We start from the raw sequence: 12,311 nt of genomic DNA on the forward strand, positions 1-12,311 counted from the left end.
GTTAACAGCTCTTTGAGAAATAAGATTAAAAATCAACTATAAAGACAAAGGCAGCACTTGAATTGTCAACTTCAAATACCATTAGCTGTAAAGCAAACACACACATATAAAAAATAAATCCCGGGCTAAAAGAAACCTGCAAAGAAATAACACTGATCAGCTTGAAAGAAAGGAAAACAAGTAAATGAAACTATACATGCTTAAGGAAATAAATAAGAAAATAACGAAATACTGCACATAAAATACTTTACAAAGGTTGAGATGAGCAGGGGTCCTCTGTTCATTCAGCCACAAGAAAACTCAGAGATCTGGAAACTTCAAAACGGTGCTATGTCTATTCCTCCATTTGCAAAAAGTATACAAAACAGAGTGCTGGAATAGCACTAGAAAACAGAGTTCACAAAGCTCTTAAATTCAACACAAGTTCAGAAAATTACAACTAATAAAAGTTTCTTGAGCGTACGCAGACGCAGCAATTTATAGGAGTTTCTAAGATAGCCTACTCGTACAGCTAATTAACAGAAAAACAATAAACAGTCATGCGTATTTATGGTCCCTTGACACATCACGGCTGCGTGGACGAGTTTAGTGGTTCTGTCGTCATGGATAATAAATCCCATGTTGGATTGCGTCCCCTGCCACCTGTAGAACATGGACAAATCACCATTTAAGATGACGTGACCAAGCAGCTCTCAATCACCGTTTAAACAGCCTTGAGTTGACCGTAACTTAACCAGCTTTGACCATGGGTGGAGATGACGTGGATGGCTGGAACAATGGGACAGGAACCTCGAGCACGTTGATACCTGAGTGCCCATGTGGCTCATCTAGCAAACCGACACGTGGATCATTGTGTTTAACAAAAAGGCTGCAGGATCTTCAGATAGCTGCGGGATCATCAGATAGCTGCGGGATTCCTGCAAGTAAGTCAAAATCTAAACAAATAGTCATCCATTAGCAAAACTTGCTTGATCATGCTTATTGACACCTAATGTAATGATCTGAGAGGTTTCATGGTGAAAATGAGGCAAAAGTGAAGGAAAGATAAGGAAGAACTGAGGAAAATGGTAGACAAGTAGGTGTAGAATAGAGGCTCTACATACCCCCACTCCGAGGGTATTGCATGTCCTCATGCAATGAAAACACAATTCAGTCCATCTGCTGGGATGCCTCAGCTAGGACATCCAATCTCCTTCTCTTCCTTTGTGTAGAAACATTAACCTTTGGCCTCTTGAACATGCATCTGAATTTCAAATTGATTAAGGCTCTGTTCAGCCTTCTACATCTCTTCTTGAGTCTGCTGTGTTTCTTCTGCCACATGCTCATGTGAAGAAAGGTGTTATCTTGGATTGCTTTGGCAATTTCAGCTTGCTGCTTCATTTCTTCATTTCTCTGTTTAATGTGACGGTTTAGCACTTCAAGTTCATAGATTTCTTGTTTAAGTAAATCTATTTGCTGCTCATGAGGTATGACATTACTTGGGCCAGCAGTGTTTTGCTCCAATGTTTCAAAATAGTTGTACACCTCTTGTTGAATTGGGTCAACAATTGGTGACTTCCTTGGACTATATTCATGCTCAATTTCAGTTTCAAACTCCGGCTGAAATGGACTGTCTTCTCTTGGAGGAGTAGCTGCCTCATGTGATGGACTATCCTCAAGGTCTGCTTTTGTAGCACCCTTCTCAGGTGTGCTAAGATCAACGAAGAGTGTCCTTGTGGCTTTCCTTTTATTCTGCAATCTACTACTCCTTCTTACAGTGGCAGCACTCTGTGTTTCTTTTTGTGCCTTTTCCCTTGGTTTTTGAACTTTTACTTTCTCAGAGAGGGCAGTTTTCTCATGGAGTTTAGCTACCCTTTGTGCTAAGGGCTGGTTATCCCTTTCTTCATCACTAGAATGCTCTGGGATCTGATCAGTTTCTTGGATTATAGATTTTCCCTTGTCTTGTTTTTGTTTCTTTTTGTCTTCTCTTCTCTTCTTGGTAGCTTCCTTGGCAAGTTCAGCGAGGGTTTCTGAGATGACCTCTTGAGCACTGTCTTCAGTGGGTTCAATCTCAGGTTCAGGATGATGGACTTCTATTTCCTCTACAGTTTGTCTTTGAACAGTTTCCTCTAAGATATCAGTCTCAGAGATACTTTCTTTTCTCTTCCTTCTGCTTTTTCTAGGTATAGAAGATTCTCCAGGTTCTGCAAAATGATTCCTTACAAGGAATTTCTCCCATGTGTCTTGTTTTTCTTTTAACTGTTCTTCTATCAATAACTTTACAAGACCATGGTGACAGAGGTAAGCTTCTACATTTCGTGGATTTCGTTGAGCCATGGCACACATTTTCCTAAGGCTTTGGAATAGAAAGTAAGGAAGATTTATATCATGTTCTCCTTGAAATTGCAGCATAATTTTACCATGATAAACGTACAACACTCCAAATCTCCCTTCACACGTGAAAATTTTTTGCACTAACAACAATAGAATTTTCCATTCTTCTTTAACATGGGAGATTGGAATTCCTTTGGTGAAAACACTTGTGTCCATACCTGGGTTTTTAAAAATCCGCTTCCATTGTTGATCCTGGACTGCCCGGTTTTTGAACCAACGTTCACCAGTTTGCGGAAGAGAGGTAGCCCTTGCTATGCTTCCTTCGCTGACTGTAAATGTTAAATCACCCACTTCTGCTTGGCTGTCTTTGTCCTTAAATGATCTTGCAAAGGCTTTTGTTACTTCTTTGTGGTAGCCCTTAAACTTCCTGATGCACTGTAGCCAATTAGCTTTTTGTAATGCTTCCTCAACCTGAGGGTATGCCTCCAAGAATTTCGAACCTTCTGGTTCAGCCCTTAAAAGCTTTCCCATCGACTCCTCAGCTCTGTTTAAAACACGAATTTGATGGTGACCTTACACAGTAACCCCGTCACTTTACACAGTAACTCCTTGGTTCCTGTTCAGACTTTGTGGAACAGAGGGTATACGGTGCATCAACAGCCTCAGACACCGAGAATTCACGGCTTGAATTAGAGTTAAGCGGAGGATAACAGCGTGGACACAGTGAAACGGTGACTAACAGTCGTAATACGACTGTATCACAGGTTTACTGGCTATACGGCGGAGGGAAAACAGAGGATGGTTTATGGAGGTAATCGTAGTGAGTGAAACGGAATAAGGGAGATGATAGCGAGGAATGGAGTATTATGAGCACAGAGGGTTTCGAAATGATAAATGGAACGGCTATATTCTCCGATTTCGGCTGTGAATTGACACATGGCTGCGGGACGAGAACTGAGAGACGTAATACGGTAGGTTACGTCATTAGGGTACAAGACCTTAATGACAGAAACAGCCATATGTGATTTCAAAAATCGTGGTTATTATGAGCTGGTAGACGTGGAGGATTCGTAGATTTGTGGTCGCATGGGAAAAGAAAATGGGTAATCATTACGATTAGTGGCCAACAAAACATAACCCAGAAAATTCCGCATAATGAAATAACCATAGGTTTAGAGTTTTAAACATACCTCAGATCCGCATTTGATTTGGCTTCTGATGATTTGCTACTAACCTTTTGTTAACTTTATTGCTAGCACATGATCTTTCCTCCTTGTCTTTGATGATTTTGAACTGTAAATATTTTCTTCAGACAAACTGTGTTTCTTGTGCAGGTGCAGAAGGCTGCAGGAAGGCTAAACAGCTGCAGAATTGTTAAATAGCTGCAGGAACTGTAATGAAGTCTTCCAGCTGCATAAAATACTTTAGTTGCCTAAAAAAACTTTATTAATGAAGTGAAATGGAATGAAGGAATGAATGAATGAGTGAGTGGGAAACAGTGAGGTGAAGTGAGGATGGTAAGATGGAAGGAAATGGTGAGATGGAATAAATGAGATGAAAATGAAAGAGAGAGATTTTTTTTTTTTTTTTTTGGAAAACATGAGGTGTCAGGTGACCCTGATTTTCACCTCATGTTTTCTGCATGAGACTGCCAATCAGAGATTGGTTTTCAGGCTCATACATTTATTCATTTTTTCCTTTTTTTTTTTTTTTTTTTTTTTTTTTATTGAAATTGAAAGAAACAGAGATTAGGCTGATGGAGGAGAAGAATTCTTCTCCACCAGCCTCATTTCAGAATCGCCTTGGAATAACTTAACAAACTCCTCTTTTGAGAGTGGCTTGTGGTAGACTTTTAACCGGTGGCCATTCACAATAAAGGGAGTTTGAAGTTCATCAATAGTCTTCACTCTAACTGCTCCATTATTAAAGACTTCATCAATCTCATATGGCCCAAGCCAATGAGTTTGAAATTTTCCTTTGAAGTCCTTAAATTTTGAATCAAACAAGAGTGTCCAATCACCCTTTTGAAACTTCTTTTCTTTGATATGTCGATCATGCCATTTGCTTCTTTGGTGCTGAACTAGATCGGTTCTTAGAATTGCATCTTGTCTCATTTCGTCTAGTTCATTTAACTGGTCCATTCTGTGCTTCTGGGCTTCTGATAAGCTCATCCCCAATTGAACTGCTGTCTTGAAGGTCTTGATTTGGAACTCAATGGGGAACAGGACTTCCTTCCCATAAACAAGTTCATAGGGAGAATGTCCTGTGGTGTTCCTCCATGTGGTTCTATAGGCCCATAAGGCTTCAGGAAGCCTTTCTGCCCAATCTCTTCTATGAAGATGAACAGTCTTTGTGATGATGCTTTCAAGAACTTTATTTGTAGATTCTACTTGACCATTTGCTTGCGCATGGTATGGAGTAGATGTTCTATGCTTAATCTTATATTCCTCCATCAGCTTTTCCACCATCCTTGATGTAAATTGGCTTCCCTGATCTGTTACAATTTCTCTTGGGACACCAAAACGAGTGAAAATATCCTTGAAAAGAAATTGAACAACTGAATTTTCAGTAGCAGAAGTTAATGCTATCGCTTCTACCCACTTGGTAACATAATCAGTACAAACCAGTATATATCTATTTTGCTTGGATGGCGGATTAATTGGTCCAACAAAATCTAGAGCCCATTTCTCGAAAGGTTCGATGCATACCTGTGGCTGTAGTGGCATTTCATTTGAAAGAGTTGGTCTCCCAGTTCTTTGACAACTGTCACACCTTTTAACATATTGCTTTGCATCCTTAAAGAGAGAAGGCCAATAATATCCTGATGAAAGGATTTTATAGGCAGTCCTCTTATCAGAAAAATGTCCGCCACAAGGTTCGTCATGACATGCCTTAAGGATGTCAGGCATCTCATCCTCCCGTACACATCTTCTGATCATCAAATCTGGCCCTGTTCTGAACAATTCATTAGAAATCCAAGAATAAAGTGAACTATCCTGAATGATTTTCCTTTTCTCATTAGGAAATAAATGTAAAGGTAATTTTCCAGTAACTAAATAATTAGCAATATCAGCATACCAAGGGGTTTTGGTAGTTACTGCAAACAAATACTCATCTGGAAATTTATCCTCTACAGGAGAGTCCTCATTAGTGTTTTGGATTCTAGACAAGAAGTCAGCTACTGTGTTCTGTTTACCTGGTCGATCTAACACAGTTATGTTGAATTCTTGTAAAAGCAAAAGCCATCTTGTAACTCTACCATTAGTGACTGGTTTGTTCATGAGGTATCTAATGGTAGAGTGATCAGTGTGGACAAAGGTTTCATAGCCGGTTATATAGTGTCTAAACTTGTTTATAGCATGAACAACGGCTAGAAACTCCTTTTCAGTAACAGTATAATTTAACTCAGTAGGAGTCAAATTCTTACTCGTGTAATAAATGGCATAAGGGATCAAATCCTTTTTTCCCAAAACAGCTCCTAAAGCTGTATCTGAAGCATCAGTAGAAATGTGGAAAGGGAGTTTCCAATTTGGACCCCTTAAAATGGGTGCTTCAGATATTCTAGTCTTTAAAGCTTCAAAGGCAGATTGACATTCAGGATCCCTCTTAAATTCACAATCTTTAGTAAGTAGTTTGAAAAGAGGGGATGCTATCTTAGTGAAGTTTTCAATAAATCTCCTGTAATAACCAGTAAACCCAAGAAAACTTCTAACATCTCTTTGGCAATTTGGAACAGGTAACTTAGAGATGACTTCTACTTTAGATCTATCAACTTTGATTCCATCTCCTGAAATATGATGTCCTAAAACAATCCCTTCAGTAAACATCATAAAACACTTTTCATGACTTAAAGAAAGATTTGTTTCCTTACATCTTACCAGTACTTTTTCCAAATTTGCCAAAGCTTCTTCAAATGTATTACCATAGACTGTGAAATCGTCCATGTATACCTCTACACAATCATGAATCAGATCTGAGAAGATTCCTAGTACAGCCCTTTGAAATGTGGCTGGTGCATTGCACAAACCAAAAGGGAGTACTCGATAGGCAAAAGTCCCCCAAGGACAAGTAAAGGTGGTTTTGTCTTGATCTTCAGGTGCTACCTGAATCTGATTGTAACCACTAAAACCATCCAAGAATGAGAAATACTTTTTACCTGCTAAAGTGTCTAATACCTGATCAATAAAAGGTAGAGGAAAATGATCCTTTAAGGTTGCCTTGTTCAATTCTCGATAATCAATGCAAACTCTCCATTTACCATTCTTTTTGGGCACTATAACCAAGGGAGAAACCCATTGGCTATCTGAAATGGGGTAAATGAAGTTTACCTTGAGCAATTTCTGAAGTTCTTCTTTCACAATTTCCCTAAGATTTGGATTCATCCGTCTTTGTGGCTGCCTAATAGGTCTGCTGTTTTCTTCAATATAAATATGATGAATACAAGTCTTAGGGTCGATTCCTTTCATGTCAGTATATTCCCATGCAAAGGCAGTGGAATGTTTTTGCAACAGTTTAGTTAATTTTTCTTGTTGTAGTCTTTCCAAGTTTTTGTTAATGTTTAATGTTTTTCCTGGAAAGATTTCAACTGTAGAACTACCAAACTCTTCCATTGAGAAGAGAGACATCTGTCTAGAGGAGAGATATTCAATATCTGCATCTAACTGGAACTGTGAAGAGTCATATTCTGAGGATACCTCAAAATTTTCTAATGTATTTAGAATTTGACTGTCCTCACTGATTTCAGAGATGGTTAGAACAGGTTGAAGAGTATCCTCATCATTAATCCACTCATCTTCTCCTATTTCTGTTATTGCCTTTGCGGGAGGATACAAGTTGAATTTCTTGGTAGAATTACCATCTGATATATACATGTCTCCCGACCTACAACTTATGAAAGCATCAGCTGTGGCCAGCCAAGGTCTTCCTAAAATAAGAGGATGTCCTCCTAGATTGTTCTTGGGAGTTAAAATCATAAAATCAACTGGATATTCCCAAGAGTCTAGTGAGACTGGAATGTCTTCCAATACACCATCAGGTTTAATGATTGATCTATCTGCAAGTTGTAACAAAGTAGGTGTAAAGAGAAGGTTAGGAAGTTTTAACTGATCCATGGTCTGTCTACTCATAATGTTGATAGCGGCTCCTAAGTCAATCAAGGTATTTGGGATTTCAACCCATTAATATGAGTTTTAACAATAGGGCTACCGGGATCTACATATTTTTGCATGGTAATTTTACCCATCATAATGTCTGCAATTTTTCCAACTAGATGTATCCTTTTGGTGTCTCTGGTTCTTTTTATTGTTTTTTTCAAACTCATCTCCTTTATTGTCTTTGCTAGAATGGGAATCTCTTTAATGGCTGTTAACAAGGGAATCTTGATACAGACATTTTTCAATTCATCTAGAAAGCTATAGTTAGGCAACCAAATCTGCTTCTCCACTCCTTTATCAATTTGCAATCTTTCAGGAAAAGGAGGAATAGCTGAAGATGTGGGTTGCTCTACTAAGGAAGTTGATTCTTTTTCTTTTTCTTTAATGCTTGGGTTTTGAAGGGATACTTCAGAATCCTTATTGGCCTTGAGAGATTCTTCCTCAGAAATGCTTGGTTGTTGAGCACTTGTAGAAGGTTGGTCTAAGATTCTACCTGATCTGAGTTGGACCTCATTGAGAGGGACAACCATATAGGTAGGGAATGGTTGACCTTCCATAAGTGGTTGACCTTCCATCACATATGCACTTTGAGGGTTCCTATTATTGGGGTTTGGTTGAGGTTGAGAGGGAAGTTGATTTGGCCTCTGCTGAGATTGTAACAAGAGTTGAGAATTTTGATTTTGTGGAAGAGGTTGTTGTTGTTGAGGGAATGGTAATGACAATTGTTGACCTTGATTTGGAAGTTGGGGAGCTTGCTGATTCTGAAAGGATTGAGGATATTGATAGAATTGGGCAAATCTCCCATAAGGATTTTGCATTTGCATGCTTTGCAACCATGCTTGGAAAGGATTTTGTGGTTGTGACCAAGGTTGTTGCCAAGGATTCCAATTTGGTGGGGGCTGAAAATTCATAGAGTTATTAAACCCTTGATTTTGCTGCCCCTGCCAAGGTCTTCTTGCAACAAAACAAAGGGATTCAAGCGTACTTGGATCTTCTTGAAAGACTGCTTTGAGGCCAGGGATTGAAGGACATTCCTTGGTCTCATGGGTTTCTGAGCAAATTACACAGGTTTCCACAACTTGTGCTTCCAAGGGACATTCCCTTAAAGCATGCTTCTTTTTACACTTCGGGCAAAAGATGGTCATAGCCTCGGCTTCTGCTTTTTGTTTATTCTGAATCTTAAGGGTATCAATTTGTTCACTAAGACTCCCTAAGATGTCAGTTTTAAATTCATCTAGCATATTACCGATTTCAGCCCTACTCACTGATCCTGTTGCAGATTTATTCGCCCTAAGGAGAGAAGGATCTCTAGGCCCTTTTTGAGTTTTTGATTTGCCCCTTGAGAGATGGATACAAAGTTCTGCTATATCATTGAGAGAAAGTTGAGAAATATCCCCTTTCCCCATCATGTTTAAGATATCTATCCATTCATCCCTAATGGCTTTTAATAAGAGGGCTTTTAAGGTCTCTTCATCCAGGCTGCTCATCTTTGCTCTTTTTAAGTTATATTGAAACCTTTCAAGCAAATCTTCTAAGCTCTCATATTCTTTTTGCATCATTTTAAAAACCTCATCCTTATGATTAGTAGGCATACAATAGTCCAAATACCTATCCAAAAAGGTCTGTTTCATTTCATCCCAGGTCCTAATGGATTGAGTAAGTAACCCCATGAACCATTTCAAAGCTTGATCTTTTAATGTTGATGGGAACAGTTTGAGTTTCTGAGTATCATCCAGATAGTCATAGGTTCGACACACAACTTCAAATTCAAACAAGAATGTTTCAGGGTCCTCAGTTCTTAATCCATGAAAATTTGGGAGGACGGATGGTGATATGTTTTTCATGGTGGCTCGGGAATCCTCATTAACAATGGGAAACCCAAATGAATTATCCCCGTCTCTATTTCCTCCTATGGGACCTCTACCTCCTCCATTATTATTGTTATTTCCTCCTCCTCCTCTACCTCTACCTCTACCACCTCCTTCTTCCTCTGCCATGATGATTCTCCTAGGGATTTCAAAATCTTCTGGTTCTTCTACAAAGGGTGAATGAGAAGAGATTTCTCCTTCCTCTTCAGGTGAGTCTATTTCCTCAATTACAATTGGTTTTCTGGTAGGAGAAAGAGAAGAGTCTCTTCCTAGTTCAAACTCAATAGAAGGTATAGGAGAGTCAACTCTTGGCTCTTGAATTTCAGGACTAGGAGTTTCGGTTGGAGATAAGGGAGGTGTCTCTTGTCTATCTCTTGAAGCAGATGGACTTGTAAAAATTGAACTTCGAGCTCTAGCTAAAAACCTTCCCCTAGAATCTCTAGCTCTATGCATGTCATTTTTTTATTTTATCTTCAAGTCAAGTTAATAGTTCTTTTTCTGATCTTCCAGTTCACTCTAGGTGCAAGAAGAGAGCATACTCAAGAGACTACTAAATTAATAACTTTCTCCTTTCTGATCCTCCAGATCACTCTAAAGTGCAAGAGGAGAGCATACTTAGATAGGCTATTAACTTCTTTCCTTGAAATTTTTTTATATTTTTTTTCTTCTAAGAATATGGCTACTTAATTTCACTTCCCCGGCAACGGCGCCAAAATGTTTAGTCAATTTAGTGTTATCTAAATTGCTAGTATTTATTGTCAACCCGGGGCTCGTAAGCTGATGAAGTGAGGGTGTACTATATGTACTTAAGTAACCTCTTAGAGTTTTTCTTATCGTTGGGGGTGTTGTTGTGGTTAATTATGTTCCTAAGATGGAGTGAGAATTTATAAACAAGTGAGTGATGGTGTGTGTGTAGAGTGAATCCTAAATGAGTGAAAGTGTGTGTTGAGTGATCTCTAACTATTTGCTTGAAAGGAAATGCTTGAAAAGAATAAGTGAACTGAAATGACTTGAAATAAACTTGAAAGCAAATGACCACTACCAATGGCACTAGACACCGTTCAAGTTGCTGCTAATAAAAGAAAAGAGAGTCACTTTTAGAACCCAAGAATAAAGATTATCTCTCTCTAACTCGATGCTTCAAAGCACATGTACTGTGTAAAGCACGGAAAGAAAGTAGCTTAAGTGGAATTAGAAAAGTGAGAAAAATATGCTTGAAAGACTAATGATAATGATTTGCTATTTCTAATTCTCTACTTCAGCCATATGTACTATGGAAAGCATGATTAGAAAGTAGTGAGGAAATAGTCTAGGAAGCACTTTAAAATCAAAACTTCTACTTTAAAGACTAGTGGTAATGATTTACTCTTTCTAACTTGATGCTTCAAAGCACATGTACTGTGTAAAACACGGATAGAAAGTAGTGAAAGAACAGTCCAAAAAGCACCCAAACTAGCTGCAAATTAGTGATATTTTGATCTTAAAAGATAATAGTTTATGATGAAGATCATTCATGTATGTTAACAGCTCTTTGAGAAATAAGATTAAAAATCAACTATAAAGACAAAGGCAGCACTTGAATTGTCAACTTCAAATACCATTAGCTGTAAAGCAAACACACACATATAAAAAATAAATCCCGGGCTAAAAGAAACCTGCAAAGAAATAACACTGATCAGCTTGAAAGAAAGGAAAACAAGTAAATGAAACTATACATGCTTAAGGAAATAAATAAGAAAATAACGAAATACTGCACATAAAATACTTTACAAAGGCTGAGATGAGCAGGGGCCCTCTGTTCATTCAGCCACAAGAAAACTCAAAGATCTGGAAACTTCAAAACAGTGCTATGTCTATTCCTCCATTTGCAAAAAGTATACAAAACAGAGTGCTGGAATAGCACTAGAAAACAGAGTTCACAAAGCTCTTAAATTCAACACAAGTTCAGAAAATTACAACTAATAAAAGTTTCTTGAGCGTACGCAGACGCAGCAATTTATAGGAGTTTCTAAGATAGCCTACGCGTACAGCTAATTAACAGAAAAACAATAAACAGTCATGCGTATTTATGGTCCCTTGACACATCACGGCTGCGTGGACGAGTTTAGTGGTTCTGTCGTCATGGATAATAAATCCCATGTTGGATTGCGTCCCCTGCCACCTGTAGAACATGGACAAATCACCATTTAAGATGACGTGACCAAGCAGCTCTCAATCACCGTTTAAACAGCCTTGAGTTGACCGTAACTTAACCAGCTTTGACCATGGGTGGAGATGACGTGGATGGCTGGAACAATGGGACAGGAACCTCGAGCACGTTGATACCTGAGTGCCCATGTGGCTCATCTAGCAAATCGACACGTGGATCATTGTGTTTAACAAAAAGGCTGCAGGATCTTCAGATAGCTGCGGGATCATCAGATAGCTGCGGGATTCCTGCAAGTAAGTCAAAATTTAAACAAATAGTCATCCATTAGCAAAACTTGCTTGATCATGCTTATTGACACCTAATGTAATGATCTGAGAGGTTTCATGGTGAAAATGAGGCAAAAGTGAAGGAAAGATAAGGAAGAACTGAGGAAAATGGTAGACAAGTAGGTGTAGAATAGAGGCTCTACAATAGGTACGACACCAACTAGAATTTTTGAAGATGGTCGGAAAAAGTTAGATCGAAAGGCGAAGAGCATAATACGATTGTGTCTCTCAGATTCAATAATGTTGAATGTATTAGGGAAAGTTACGACAAAGGCTTTGTGGGACAAGTTAGGGATTTTGTATCAATCTATGTCTTTGGTGAACAAATTTTTCTTGTGGAAAACGTTGTATAACCTGAGAATGAAGGATGGAGACTTGGTGATAGAGCATCTAAACACCTTCAATATTGTGGTAAGTCATTTGTTATCTGTTGATATTAAAATTTCAGACGAAGATAAATGCATCGGTCTATTGTGTTCTCTACCAGACTCATGGGATATTC

Source organism: Pinus tabuliformis, chromosome 7 (genome assembly GCF_031772625.1).
Source record: "Pinus tabuliformis cultivar Carrire ecotype Pingquan chromosome 7, CPIR1, whole genome shotgun sequence".
NCBI classification, from domain to species: domain Eukaryota; kingdom Viridiplantae; phylum Streptophyta; class Pinopsida; order Pinales; family Pinaceae; genus Pinus; species Pinus tabuliformis.